The sequence below is a fragment of the Passer domesticus genome, chromosome 2, assembly GCF_036417665.1.
Source record: "Passer domesticus isolate bPasDom1 chromosome 2, bPasDom1.hap1, whole genome shotgun sequence".
Classification (NCBI taxonomy): domain Eukaryota; kingdom Metazoa; phylum Chordata; class Aves; order Passeriformes; family Passeridae; genus Passer; species Passer domesticus.
Window position 1 is genome coordinate 35,031,291 of NC_087475.1, and position 14,394 is coordinate 35,045,684.

Sequence of the window (14,394 nt, forward strand, 5' to 3'; positions counted from 1 at the left end):
GTCTCACCAAGGCTGTTCCTTCCAGATCTTTGTGTGTTAGGGTCTTGGAAACAGCAAACCTGTTTCAGTGCCTGGCAGACAGGATGTGGCCAAAGGTGGCTTTCAGTGATGCCTCTAAAGAGTTTTAGTTCATGGAGATCTCAACAGAAACTCTTGCAACTTGTGTGTCAGCATCTTTATGTGTGTATAACACAATGGAAATTAAAAATAACAATACTTTACATAATATGAACAGTAGAGTTTATTCACTATCAAGATAATACTCACAATATAAGGGTATTTAGCTGTTAAGTGACAGAACCACACACCCCCCCCCCCCAAACCAATCCTGAAAGAGTTATTGTAACTTTCTCCTTTGCAACCTTATTAGTGACCCCAAGCTGCCTCATGCAGAGTCCCATGACACTCAGCAAAAAGATAGGGTGTGGATCCTGCAGAGACAAGATGGATGTCCTCTCTTGCACAACCTCGCAGTGCTGGAAATGCAGCAAACTTGTAGCTCTTCTGTGCAGGCCTGGTTTGCAGCTCCTTCCATGCACATTAAAACTGGCTTACCCATCCTCATTTTTCATAGAAACATCTAGGGGACTGTTTCATCATCAAACGTAAAATATCTACTCAGCTGTTGTCTTATTCCACACCTGCAAGCCATGCGGATGTCTTTCACTTTTTCCTGCCCATAGATAGTTTGGAGTACTTTTCTAAACATTTCCATTTCCAGAAAGCTCTGAGACGTATCAGGCAGTAGTATCCATTGCATTCTGAATACAAACCTGTTTATTCAATTTACATTGCATGGTGCAAATGCATCCCTTGTAGTCCCATAGCAGATCATTCAGTGGCAGTTGTACCAGGGTATTTGGATGTGAATTATGCAGTTAGAGTAACTAAACACTAGATATACAAGGCAGAAGACAAACATCCTGCAATGAACCAGCCCAAAGAAGACTCCATCTTAAAAAGGACTCCCCTGTAATATGTCCTGATTTGGGCTGGATGACTTGAGTGGAACAGGACAGGTTCAATGGCTTAAAAGACCAGAATTCCTCAGAAACTGCAGACTGATTCTTCAGCTCATGTGACAATTATATCTCAATTTGATCTCAGGGGAATACATTTCCTCTTTTCTAAGAGTGTGGACATTACACACTATCCCTTCAGAGCAAGTCTACCTGAAAATCAATGTGAACAGATGTCAAGTTACAGAAACCCAGCCTTGGCAATGTGTTTGCATTCAGATTCAACTGGGGGAAAGCAGTTTTGTAAAAATGCCAACTTTTCTAAGATTCACAGCTGAGAAAGGTACATTAAATGAATCATGCACTTTCAAAAAGCTGATATCCCTTATTAAACCAATCCCAGAAGAGCTCATGTCCTTTAACTAGAAGTATGTATTATCTAAGGTACAAGATTTTCAATCTCAGTCTAGAGACTTATATGTGCAATATATGCACAACAAATGTAAACAGAACTTTTATGTCTGACATACTTTCTTACCCATTTTCCAACTGGTTATGAACTGCTCCTTCTTATACAGCAGATATGGTGCTTCACAATAGATCTGGATTATGAAAGGCTTGTTCCTTATACTGCAAGAAACACTACAAGCTGAGTTCTTCTGATCATGCATCCAGTGGTTTGTATAAAACAACTAGCATGACATGCCTCTTTGATGTGTCAGAGGTATTTAATACTGTAGACCTGATATTTTCAAAGAACAAGGACCTTAAATAAGTATCTTCAAAGGATCTGTGGGCTTCCAGCTGTTTTGGAGAGGTATTGCCTTGCCAGAGAGGCAAGAGGAGTGACACCAGGTCCAGGTAATTTGTCTTACACTGTGGATTTAAGATCCATGAAAGGAGAGAGAAGAAACCATGCTCCCCAAAGTTATGTCAGAGTGTTGCCATGGAAACATTTTGGGACAATGCACCATTTTGATGGCTGGTTTGGAAAAGGTAGTAGCTTCTCACCTGCACTCTTAGTTTTGTTGGGACCACCTCTGTATTCCCAGCAGGCAGGCACATCACTCAGAAGAAGCTGTATTTTGAGGGCTATATTATGTAAAAAAATGTAGAAGCCAACTTCTGTGTCTCTCATACTCCTGCCTCTAATCTGCTAGTGGAAAGCAAAGTGGCACTGGTTATCCCTGATGTACATTTTTCAGTCAATAAGCATTTGCATTCCATACCTTTATTTTCCACATTCTTCTAGAATTACAGGAACCTGTGCTATCAAATAACTTACACAGAGTCTGAATTATGTAGCTCACTAGGATGAGAATAAATCCCTGCGCACTACCTTGAAAACATTAGGTTTAAAGTGAACATTACAGTATCAAAGTATTGCACAGCCAAGGGTCTTTGAAGGTTAAACTCATGAAATATGATGAAATTAACAAAATTAAACCTTGTGCTTTCTTTGTTCTTGAACAGAACATCTTACATGAAGGTCTCTATTGGAATGCCCTCAACAGCATACCAAAATAACAGTATTAGGAAAAAAACCCATCAAGTTATATATTTTGTGGTTAGTGGATTTTGCTGTGTTTCATTTCAGAGGAGCAGTTCAAGAAATTCTTTCTAGTTTATGTTCTCCTTGGGAGAATTCCTAGTCCTAAACTTGTATTAATTTTCTTCAGTGTGTAAATCATCCTCTGTACATAGACCTCCATTTATATAATTGGAAATCATTGCAGTTATTGTGTGTCTCTATCTCCTCAACCTTCTGCTGCACCCATAACCAATGACATTCTATCTCTCCTCATGATAGTCACTGCACTCTCCTGGAATGAAAAGTACTAGAGAATGTATCACCATCTTAATTCCTAAGGGCTGCCTAAAAAGAGGATATAAAGTCAGCTCAGATATGGCTGATGGCAAACGAGGTATTTTCCATCTCCTCAGGTGTTGCAGGTGTCATTTGGAGAATAACCTCTTACGGCCACAGTGAAGCACAGAAAAATCAAATTGGCTGTAAATCAGGACTGTTTCACTAACAGTGAGGTGATTCCACGGTGCAGCCCCAGTAAACAATTAATGACAGTGTCAGCTTCATGGCATGAACACTTCTAACAATTGTGGCTTTTTCCTGAATGACTAGCCCAGTCAAACTGACCTCAAAAAATGGTAGTGTTTCCTCAGGAAAAGTTTCTCAGGACTTAGAACAACATTGATTTAAAATATAGATCAAGAGCTCATGAGGGTTTTTTTCCTGTGAGAACTTATGACTTTTTCCAAATTTTGTGTGGGCACATTTGTTAGTGTCCCCTCCATGTAGTGGATTTTGAGTCAGCAGGACTTAAACTGTCCCCTGTTGCCAAAAACCACATAGCTGCATGAGTGAAGTACTGAATCTGACCTTAGAAGCCCAGCTGGCTTGTGCACTCCTTGGAGGATATTTTTATTCTAACAATGATATTTGTTTTCTTTAAGCATATAAATCATTTAATGAAAAGTACTCCATTTACACTGGTGGTAATTATATCACTGTAAAGTGTAGTGTTATTAGCTTGGCCCTTCACTGTTGTTATGTAGTGTTATGGCTCTTGAGTTGAAGATGGCTTGTCTCCTTTTGGCTTAGGGCACAAAGATTCATTCTGATGCATGTCTCTCTATGGACAGCTGTGTACGCATGGGTTGTGCCTAAGGAAAAGCAGGCTAGTGGAATTCCTAGTTTTAGTTGATTTTTGTTTTGATCACCCTCTTCAATTTCTGCCCTTATGGTTGTGAATCACTAGGCAGAAATCCAACCTACACCAGCTTTTATGATAGTGTTATAAGCACGCAGTGCCTCTTTATTCCTCAGTCGTGAATAGTCCTCTGTTTAATAAAAAGTCCACACCACTGTTCTCAAGTCATTTACTATGAGTAAAACTCATTTCTCTTTATTATGTGGTGTAAGCTCCTTACCTCTTCCATAACTCAGCAAGTAAACTCTGGAGCTGGGCCATGGGGGCATTAATACCATCTTTATTACAGAGGTGGTGGTAGTGAGATCAGATCACTAATTACACTGCAGACAGTGTAATTCCCCCTCTGTTCTCACTCAGTGAGACTAGAGGGGGAATTACACTCTCTGCAGTGCCAGCCCTGCTGAGCTCACTGCAGTGCCGGCAAGGCCATGGCACCAGTAAAGCCAAGGGAGCACAGGGCTCCTCCGCACCAGCACTCTGGTAGCACATCACTGCCAAAGGACCCAGAGCCTGAAATCTGCCCTCTGTGTGCTCCCTGTGGCCCGTGAAAAGGAAACTAAAGGCCTCACTTGATTTTTTTTTTTTTTTGTTAGAAATCCCAATGCAGCAAACTCTTCGAATACAGACTGTGTGAGGAAGATTTAAATGTTTGAGAAAGGTTGTATTCCAGCACACATCACTGGAAGGCTGCCAGAGGCAGCCTGGAGCCAGTGAGGAGAAAAGTGTTTATTGCGGTCAGTGTGGTAATATTGAGGGCAGCAGGGACAGGCTGAAAGGAGACTGAAACCAGAGCAGTTGAATGCAGAAAGTACACAGAAATTATAATCTAATAATGAGCCTCTGAGAAGGCAGGCGTGAGAAGGAGATGCCTGACCTGTGGAAAAGCTCAGGTAGCTAATATCAGGAGCCTGGCAGAGGCAGAACAGCAGCTGTGGCAGGGGCAGTGATTTGTTGCCAACCTTCACACTAGCAACAAGGGTGGGTGCAAAGGGTCCTATCCATACACCTCTGGAGCTGCTTAAAAGCTCTGACCTCAGCATCTTCCCGGCTCTGACTGAACCTGCATCTGACAGCAGGCAGAAATGTTCTTCTGTGTTTTCCCTGCAAAAGAGGTTTACAGTTATTTTTCTGCTTCCTTGTAGTTGCCTTAGTTCCCTTCTTTTCTTTTTCTCTTTTTTTTTCCCTCTTATTTTCCCCTTTGTAATGGAGGAAAAAAAGGTTAGATTAGAAAACTTCAATTAAGCCTTTAAAAAGACCATCTGCTGAATGCTGACTGGGGTTTCATGTAAACAAAATGCCTGTGCTGGTTACAAACAAATGATCTTATCTATTGTATTGTGTTACAAATTAAAATTAGATTAAGCCACCTACATGGTACCGCCGCTGAATCTTAAATTTCTTATGGAAACTGAATGTTTGCTGCAAGTATTCATTCGGCCTGATGAGAGCCTCATTATTTTTGTACCAGCAGTACACACTGGGTATAGCATAATCAAAGCCTGGGGGTACGTATTAATTATCCTTTTGAATAGTGATGAAATTTTAAAAAGATCTCCTTTAGGCTCACATCATCAGCAGATGAAACAAAGCTTTGCACAGCTTGTGAGCAGTGGCTCACATGTGTTTTTACATCTGTTCAGGATATTTCAATTTGAAGCGCAACAAGCCAAGTCTGGGATTAAAGACCTGGAGAAAGAGGGGGGAAAAAATCTGCAACAATAACCAGACCCCTCCCCTTCCTGTCTGCAGCAAGAGGGAGAGCGCCTTCTTGGTAATAAAACCTGGCTCCATTTTGCTTTGCTTTTGGTGGCAGTGGTGATGTTATTTAGCAGAGGGGTTTAATGCCATGAGCCAGTGCATGGCCTGTGGGCGCTAGGGCTGATTTTAACCTGTCACCTGTTCTTGTCACCACACTGGTTCTCATTTAGGCTGCCAGTACAAGTGGTTCTCATGAGTTTACTTCCTTCTCTAGTGTGGATTACAGTCTGGTTAAGGTCAAGAAATGTTTGTGCTCTCCTAGACTCCTGCAGATCTGTATTTGTGAGCTAGTGAAACAAAAAGGGAAGTGGGGATGTCCCTTGTCAAGAGGGTTATGTCATCCTCTTCAAATGGTGTCAGCACGCACCATAACTGCTTTGCTGGAATTTAAAAGGATCAGTTTGAAATACTTTTTAAAGCAATGTCAAACCTGCAAGCCAGAAATTGCACAGGTTAAGTTCTACTGCTGTGACAAGTAAGAGCAAAAGCGGTCAGTCAGAATGGAGATGAATTAGCTTCCAGTGGGAAAGGATTGCTGTGGTTCGGTGCTCAATCAAAGGACCGGATTCTCAGGCAGCCATAGAGCTAGAACCCCTCTGAAGTCTGCATGAACTCTGACTTGATAGATGTTTAAAAATCAAGCTGACCATGTTTACAAGTCTGTACACATATTGCTATTTAGTGGGTCTTCGTTTCATATTTTTTGCACTGCATCTCTTTCAGCAAAATGAAAATAAGAGAAGCACAGGTAGAACAGGAATGGAATCAGTGCTGTTGACCAGACATGAATTTAGATAAGGTGCTTTTTAAAAGTTTATTCATTTTTGCTTAGCTGAGCTCGCTAAATTCTGCAGTGACACATGCTATTTCCTAAAGACACATCTTGACTGTTGCCTAGAATGACATACAGAGCTTAATTTTATCAATGGACTTGAGAGAAAGCGATATAAATAGCTAGCAAATAAGCTGTCCTTTACAGGACAGACACTTCAGGTTTTATGACAGAGCAGAAATATTTTAGATAATTGTCTTGAAAGTACAGAGAGAAAACACCAAACTTAAGCTATATAATTATGCAATTACTTAAATTCTTATTTCTTTGGCCATTTATAGCAGATTTTATTTTTAATAAAATTTTATTTTTAATAAAACCTTGTCAAATATATAATTTATAATTCATTTAGTAGGTTGAGGCTGGAAGAGTCCTAGCGATATAGAATTATAAAATGTCCTTCTGTGGACCATTTTGAGATACCATAAGCATCTCCCTTTTTGTGTATGTGGTAAAACAAGCAGGACTCAGGGAGGGATCCCAGACTTGCCAGAACCTCTGTTCCCCATGGGCCAGTTGTGTAGTGCTAGGGCATAACCACCAATTCAGTGAGAGCACAGTTTTGTTCACAAGTCACTAGTGAAGGATGTAAGCCCTTTTCCACTGATGGGATAAAAGTGAACTCTGTCTAAGTAGGGACTGGTGGGAGAAGGCCCTGAATACTCAGGGAAAAAAATATGAATGCTGTCATTATTAAAAATTAATTATGCTAATGAGCTGAAGACTACACTCCAAGTTGTGTGGGTTTTGCAAACTAACAGCTGTTGTGGTTCTTTCTCTGCACTCAAGCCTACATGGCCTGTCATTTACTATTCCTTACAGAGTCCAGAGCATGGATCATAACAATATAAATATGGATGTATGCTTAAAAACATGATTAAAAATAGTTACTGCTTATGGACAGTAGCCAATTTGCCAACATGAATAAAAGAAATGCTATTTTTAAAAATGCAGCATGGCATATAATGGGCAAGCCTATAAAATTCAGATAATTAAACTTTTTTCAGAGTTAAAAATGACTGAATGTTAAAATCTGCATTCATATAAAATAAAAGGTGACCAAAAGTTTTTGCTTTTTTTTTGTATTTCTAAAAAAAAAGTGCTTGCAGGCTGAGGCTTTGCATGCCAAGTTTCAGCCTAAAGCAAAATTTAACAGCTGAGTGATAAACCCCTAAAAATAGGGGATTTTAATGAAAGTGCTGACACAGCTATATCTATGACAGTAAGAATGGCACAGCTATAATAAAAAGCATGTAGTGTACTTTGACTAACATAAATAGCTGTCCAGATGGCCTTCAATACAGTTCTCTGTGTTATTTTGACTCCAACAAAATGGATGCAACTCCTAGTTCCTGCATGGGGAGACAAGTTATCTAAAATTATAGGGTTCTTGGATTTTTCTGCAAATAGCAGCCGAACATGCTCACAGGTTGATGTCAAGTGGCACTAAGAGTTCCAGCTGTTGTCATGGACAAGGATCTTATCCTGGTGCAACCCCATGAGACCAAGTTGCTTTACTTTTTCTGCTCCATTTCATTACTTGGATGATCAGTGTGTTTTCACTAAAACATCAAGGTAATGCCTATCAATTAGACCAATCCTTTGGCTTTGGGTGCCTTTAAGTTGCTAGATATCACCGTTGCTTCTTGCTTTTGCAGTGACTCCTGGTTTTAATAATATTTCACTGAATAGGTGATATGTAATGAAACTTTTTTGACAAAGCTTCTTCTTTCTGACTTTTTTTAACCCTTCTCTTTTAGGAAGAAACCCCACAATATATTTATGTATTTTATGATTTCTTTGCTTTGCATCTGGTAAATCATCTTATCAGGTTGGTTTTGCCTCTCACCTCTTTCTCCTTCTCTCTTCTCCCCCTTTCTCTCTTCTGCCTTTGTATGTTGCCCTCTTCTATACCCTCCTTTGCCCTCCTCTCTCTAGAGCTCCTTTTCCTCTAGGGCTCCCATCTGTCTCTTTCCCCCCATACTTTTCTTGTGCATCTGGCTTTTTCTAGTGGGGCTTCTTTCTGAAATTTTTACACATCCACCTCACTGAGACCAGTGAGTATGTGGAGTATTAGGTGCCAGTATTAGGTGCCAGACTCCTAACTCCTGTCTCCCCTTACCTGAAGCACTTAAGTTAAAACTAACAGTTGAAAAAAAAATTTCAAAAGTCAAGCTCCTTATTTTGCAAACACTTCTACACATGTGTAACTTGGTGTGAGTTGCATTTTATGACTTGAGTCTGAGAGGTTGGGATAGGGACACATCTTTGCAAAATACTTGTGATTTGACTGGTTATTTTGCAGACAAAGAGTCAAGGTTTCTCTGGCCCTCGTGTAACAATACCTCATACAAGTTGTGCAGTATGCTGCCATCTTCAATGGTGGATTTTAAAAGTGAATTCTGTCTAAAAAGAGGATTCCTACCCTAGAATGTGCTCTCAGCACAGGGAAATGCCTCACACCTCTGCTGATGCAAACACGAACAACTCCTTTGGTTTGTCTTCCAGGAGATTTAACTGATTTTACTGTTGCTGCAGCAATTTAAGCAGGAGGAATGTTTCAGAGACAAATATGGGATGCACATTGTTAACCATCAGGTGACAAGAGACAGAAAGCAGGCAATATGAAATGCAATAAAATAGATCGTAAGAGAAAAACAAGATAACATCCTTTCTCCAAATAAAATATTCTGTAGGAAGGACAAGAGAGAACTTACATTTCTGAAAATCAGTGAAAACCAGAACAAAACCCCAGAATTTTAGCCAGAGGAAGTTGAAGGACCTAAGATTTAAATAATTTTCATTCTGTTTTACATGTTTGGTTAAGAAATCTGGAGAGCTTTTATGAAATTTTAGGATATTAAAAAAAATGAAATTAGGATATTAGATAATTAATTAATTTTAATTAATTTATAGTGCTTATTTTTCACTTTTAAGCCAGTAGGGGGAAAAAATTAAATGGAGATTAAATAAGAGATGCTCTTTTATGAATTATGGTGCAATAAAAAGATGGAGATTATTTCTAGTTTTTGTGTTCCTTCCTTAATTCTCTCTTTTTTTAAATCCTGAGTCTACTCATACAGACACACTGGATGATGCCAAAAACTGGGATGATGCAGCATCCCGGGACAGACCCTCTTTCCAGGGGGTTTCAGCTTTCGATTTTCGGCCTCCTGCCTAGCACAGCTCACCCGAGGCGCGGCGACATCCCAGCATGACACAAACCTTGTCATGTCTCATTGCTTAAATAACACAATAAGGAAATTAAAATCCTTGCTGGTTATGACTTTCATTGTCACGGCTTACGAAGCCTTGAAGAATTTCAGGAAATTGATTACCCGGCGGGAGTTTGGTACCTGAGAAAACCCAACAAAACCAAACCAAGAGCAACAAAGAACCTCTAACTAAAAGCGTTTTGGCGTCGGTGGGACGCGTACACCCGTGTGGGTGCTGGGAGCCGGGATCCGGGGCGGCCCAGGAGCCGCGGCGCGGCCGCATCGGCGGGGGCCGCTCGCCCTCTGCCGGGGACGCGGCGCTCGGCCGCCGCTGCCGCCGGGCCGGGCCGGGCCGGGCCGGGCCTGGCGCAGGCCTTGGGGGCTGGAAGGCAGGCGGAGCAACTCCGCCTTACAGCCCCCCGTGTGCACAGCCCCCCGTGTGTACAACCCCCGTGTGCACAGCCCCTCGTGTGTACAGCCCCCGTGTGTACAACCCTCGTGTGTACAGCTCCCCGTGTGTACAACCCTCGTGTGCACAGCCCCCCGTGTGTACAACCCTCGTGTGTACAGCTCCCCGTGTGTACAGCCCCGGCGTGCCACACACTTGGCCAGGCTGCTCAATGCCCCGTCCAGCCTGGCTTTGACCGCATGCCGGGATGGGCATCCACAGCTTCTGTGGGCAGCCCCTCACCACTGAATAATTAACATGACCCATTATACCTGTACCTAATTCACACCTAAACCTAGGGGGAGAGGAGAAGAGACAAGACTCTAATAAATGCAGCCAGGAAGAAAAGCAGGGTGGCTCGCAGCCGCACTGCTTCAGTGAGTGAGGGAGAGGAGAGCACGTCGAGCTTCTCTTTCCCCACTATTGCTCCTGGCACTGCCCCGGCACTGCCCCTGGCAGGCACCTGCCCCAGTACAGCCCCGCTACCGGGCCGGGATCCTGTCCCCCGGATTCATGGTGTGAGCGAGCTCTACATATCTGCACTCTCTTGGGACTCGTGAGTTTAATAACACTGTGAGTTTTATACTATAGGAAGCAGGGGACACCAAACCAAAGATAGGGTGGGTTGCTGACCATGGTGAAAGGCAAGAAAGATGGCTGTGGGAGACCTGCACGTGGTATGGTACTGCCCACCCTGCCCTGCTGCTTGTGGCAGGGCTGCATTCACTCCTGACACCCTTCCTTGCCTCCACCCTGGCCCAGCGAGGGCAGTGGGAGGAAAGTGCCAGAGGGTTCAGGGAAGACCATGGTTCCAGCAAAAAAGAAACCCACCCGGGAAGAAGCTGGTCTTTGAGTGCCTTCTGCCTCCTGTGGGAGAGGGGGCCCATGGCCTACTGCCGGGTTGGATGGGGACCACGCAGCAGCAAGAAACAGGGAAAGAAAAACAGGTAAGTGTGTGTTTCCAGTGGGAAACACTCCCTGGGTGCAGGTGGGCTCACAGGTTGTCCTCTGGCACTGAGCCAGAGACACCAACTTGGCCAAGGCCTCCTTCCCAGCAAGGGGGTGTCCCTTCCTCTGCAGGACACCCAGCCACCACCGCCAAATCTCACTGGCTGCATGACGTCTGGTTTTAGCCACATAGGCAAGAAAGTTCAGCCTTTGTGCAGAAGCTCTCGTCCAAAGTCAGCAGCCAGTGCAGTGCACCCTGCCAGCATACAACTGGGTGGGATGAGGCTGGTCCAGCCTTACCTCAGGATCTGATCACTTACAAAGGCTTCAATTAGATCCATCACGTTTTATGAATGGTTATTTTGTGACTTAATTCCCCCTGCTTTTTTGCAGTGGTAATTAAATGATCGAGGAAAAAAAAGAGACAGATTAATTGATTGAACTGATTCCAGGAGAAACCATTACTCCCGTTCCTCTTCTGCTCTATATAGTGTTTAAACAACTCTGAAAGAGAGCTTGGTGAATCCTGCCAACATATTTCTGTGAGCACTGCTTTGATTTTCAAATGAATTGTCTTCATCTGCTTTTATCCCCCTATTGCCTTGGCTTTATGTGAACATTTGTACAGCTTAGTTTGCTCATGAAAAGAAAAAAAAAAGAAAAGCTAGTGTGCTTCAATACAATGGAAAATTAATTTCATTTCTGTGAGCTCAAGAGTTATGTAGTGACAGGACAAAAGTGTCGTGTAAAAGACCAATAATCAGAAATGACATTGTTCAGATATGCTACAGTGCAAATGAATACTACTACGTCATGGATCAAACAAAGTTTATGAAAATTATTTAACAGAACTGCCAAAATCATAGTGTATGGAAACTCTGTGCTTAGCAAAAGAGGTGAAATATACCAAATACTGCTGTTATTACCAGTTATTCCATTTTTTATTGAAAATATTAAGAATATTTTTCTTTTAAATTACATACAGTTTTATGTACATTTATAAGTGTGATGGCAGCAAGTATAGAGCATATTAGTCAAATCTGTGTTTAGGGAATATGAATAATGTGAATTAATCATGAAAGTCCCTTGGTAGTAACAAATATACTTACAGATTTTTTAAAGTATTTTTAAAGGAAGGAAGGAAGCAAGAAAAATCACATAGGAGTACACTTTTAAAGGAATTCTACAAAACAATCATCAACATTAAGGAAGTGCCATTTTTCATCTGGATCTAATCTATAACTTCATAAAATTTTCTTGTTGAACAATTATTCAGAAGGAGACTAAATAAATATAGTGCTAAAAATAATAATAAAGGTTTCCAGGAAATTTGAAAAGTAGGCAAAAAACTACATGTACCTTCTCTCCATCTGTAAGAAAAATCACTATTTCAGCTTGTGCTTATAGGCAAATTTTCTTTTTCATAAATGGATCTATGAAACAATATCAGATTATACAAGTTTTTAGAGTGTTTGAGATTTTTCAAAGTTATGTTTTGATTTTTTTTTAACAAACAGATCTGATATTTAGGACAATGCATTTTCCTAACTCTTTGTTTTAAATGTCAGTACTGGGATTCCTGTTTCATCTTGGATGATTGTTCATCTCAGGAATGTACTATGGGTCCTTTTCCTTCCCAGACTGAGCTACAGGTTTGGAGAAGTCATTGTGATTTTAAAATCTCTCAGAAAGAATGCAAAAGGCAAATTAGAATGGTAAAAAAACATAAGGGAACTAGGAGAATGTTTCTCACTGTGTTCATTCAGGGTGTAGCTGAGTATATACATAGCATATACAAAATTCTCAGTTTTGAAAATTACTGAGTTCCTTCAGAAATTATATAGGAAAAAAGATACAAAATTGGTTTCATTACACAGTATATAAGTTTCACGTACAACTGTCTGTAAAGAGTCACCAGACTGATATGCAAAATCAATATGAGTCTGTGAGAGGGTAAAAAACCCCAACCAAACCTTACAATTATTTCAATTCTGACATGAATATCATATGTAAGTCAAAAGAGGTGTTGTCTCACTTATCAGAAAGGTTTTCACTGCATTGTCATCATGATTGTTTTGAGAATGATGTAGTCAAAAAAAGAAAGGAAAAGCTTCAAGAGAAATGTCTTGGAAAATCTGATGAATAGGAAACTATTCAAAATGGCTTCTGATTTGTAGTAAATAAATGTTTATCAGTTTTTGCTACTTTTTTCCACATTAATCTCCATAAGCAAGTTGGCTAGGTGTTGGGGTTTTTCCTAAATCAGAAATAAACTTAGGAAATGGGGCTTTAATCTTTACTCCACCAAGCCCCTGGAAAATAAAGCCTCCAAACCTTGCCCTGATGGCCACCATTGTCCATCTGCCTGCCCCAGCCAAGGGGCCTCAAGCGAGAAGGCAGCAGGACAGGAGAAACTCTGCGTGGGAGGTGAGTTTCTTTCATTCTGTACCAGCACGGGTGGCCTGAATTCAGGCAGATAAACATCATCTGCAAAATGTCCTCACGACATGAGGGGGAAAAGAAGCCTTATTTAGCTAGAGAATGAAAATGTGTTGTTTGGAAGTAGCTGGTAACTTGGGGCTAGCTGTGTATATGAGTTTATAAAGTCATTGTTACTGAACAGTGCCTGGCTGCAGCCTGTGGGCTAGGAGGGCTTTTCAGCCAAAGTGGAGGGAAGAAATGCCTTCTGGCAGAGCACAACTAAATATGTTGGAGAAAATAGTTGTTATTTCAGGTGTGCAGTTTCCCAGTAGAAAAAAAGTTAAATTAATTAATTTATTTTTCTAATTTGTGAAAATATGTGTAGGGTGACCTCTAGGCACAAGTGCAAAAGCTATAAAACCAGATTCATTCATTAACTAGCTGACATAATGTCAACCAATAATCGTCAAATAAGCAAATAACGTATGAGGACAACTTGGACTCCTCCCGTCCAGCTCTCTGTAGGAAAAAGCCTTTGAGTGTGAACACACTTGGCAGTGTGCCTTGAGCTCCTTGCTCCCTGCTTTTTTGGGTGACATAGAGAATGGAGCCTGAATCACAGTGATGAACCCTCTCAGTTTTTATTTAGTGTTTGTGTAATTTAACTAAATACCATAAACGTACCAATTTTTTCTCTCTCTGTTATTTCAAATATGTTAAATGTGAGATACACACCAGGTACCAAAAGGAAACTTAAAGTCATTAGACCTCTGAGATTGGACAGAGAGCTGCGAACTAGGATTTCTGGCTTCTTCTAGACCATGACCTGGTGGGGTAACTACTTAGCCCAAATGTGTGTATACTTCACCATGCTGGGCTCATAGTTTCTTAGCAATGTCCTGTATAGTTCTTTTGCCAATGTGTTCTCTTTGAGCTTCTCTCAATGCTAAGGGTGCTATAAACAGTGAAATCAGCTGACGGAAAGGCTGATGCACCTCAGTAATGGCATTACAGAAGCCGTGGAAGGAGTCCAGCTGCTCCTTGAAGCACTGGTTCTGAGGGAGCATCAGATTCCTGCAGG

General features: G+C 41.3%; 2 long non-coding RNA genes across 8 annotated transcripts in view; one reads left to right on the forward strand and one right to left on the reverse strand.

Annotated features, from left to right (window-relative positions):
- Nucleotides 1-336: 336 nt before the first annotated feature.
- LOC135293728 (uncharacterized) lies at nucleotides 337-10,854 on the reverse strand. 3 transcript variants are annotated; one of them, XR_010355843.1, is made up of 3 exons: nucleotides 10,776-10,854; nucleotides 4,566-4,792; nucleotides 337-2,112 (listed from the first exon to the last, which is right to left on the reverse strand). It is a non-coding gene; the product is annotated as an uncharacterized LOC135293728 (long non-coding RNA). The 3 variants fall into 3 exon arrangements; XR_010355841.1 differs by lacking the exon at nucleotides 10,776-10,854 and adding an exon at nucleotides 10,217-10,393; XR_010355842.1 differs by lacking the exon at nucleotides 10,776-10,854 and adding an exon at nucleotides 8,707-8,785.
- Nucleotides 10,119-14,394, forward strand: part of LOC135293727 (uncharacterized) — a 30,512-nt gene continuing 26,236 nt past the window's right edge. Inside the window, exons 1-2 of one of the 5 annotated variants that reach the window (XR_010355836.1) lie at nucleotides 10,119-10,517; nucleotides 11,286-11,434. This is a non-coding gene — a long non-coding RNA (uncharacterized LOC135293727). Of the gene's footprint in view, nucleotides 10,518-10,549; nucleotides 10,892-11,285; nucleotides 11,435-11,496; nucleotide 14,394 lie in introns of those variants that run through there. The other 4 variants (XR_010355839.1, XR_010355835.1, XR_010355840.1 and 1 more) reach the window with 4 other exon arrangements.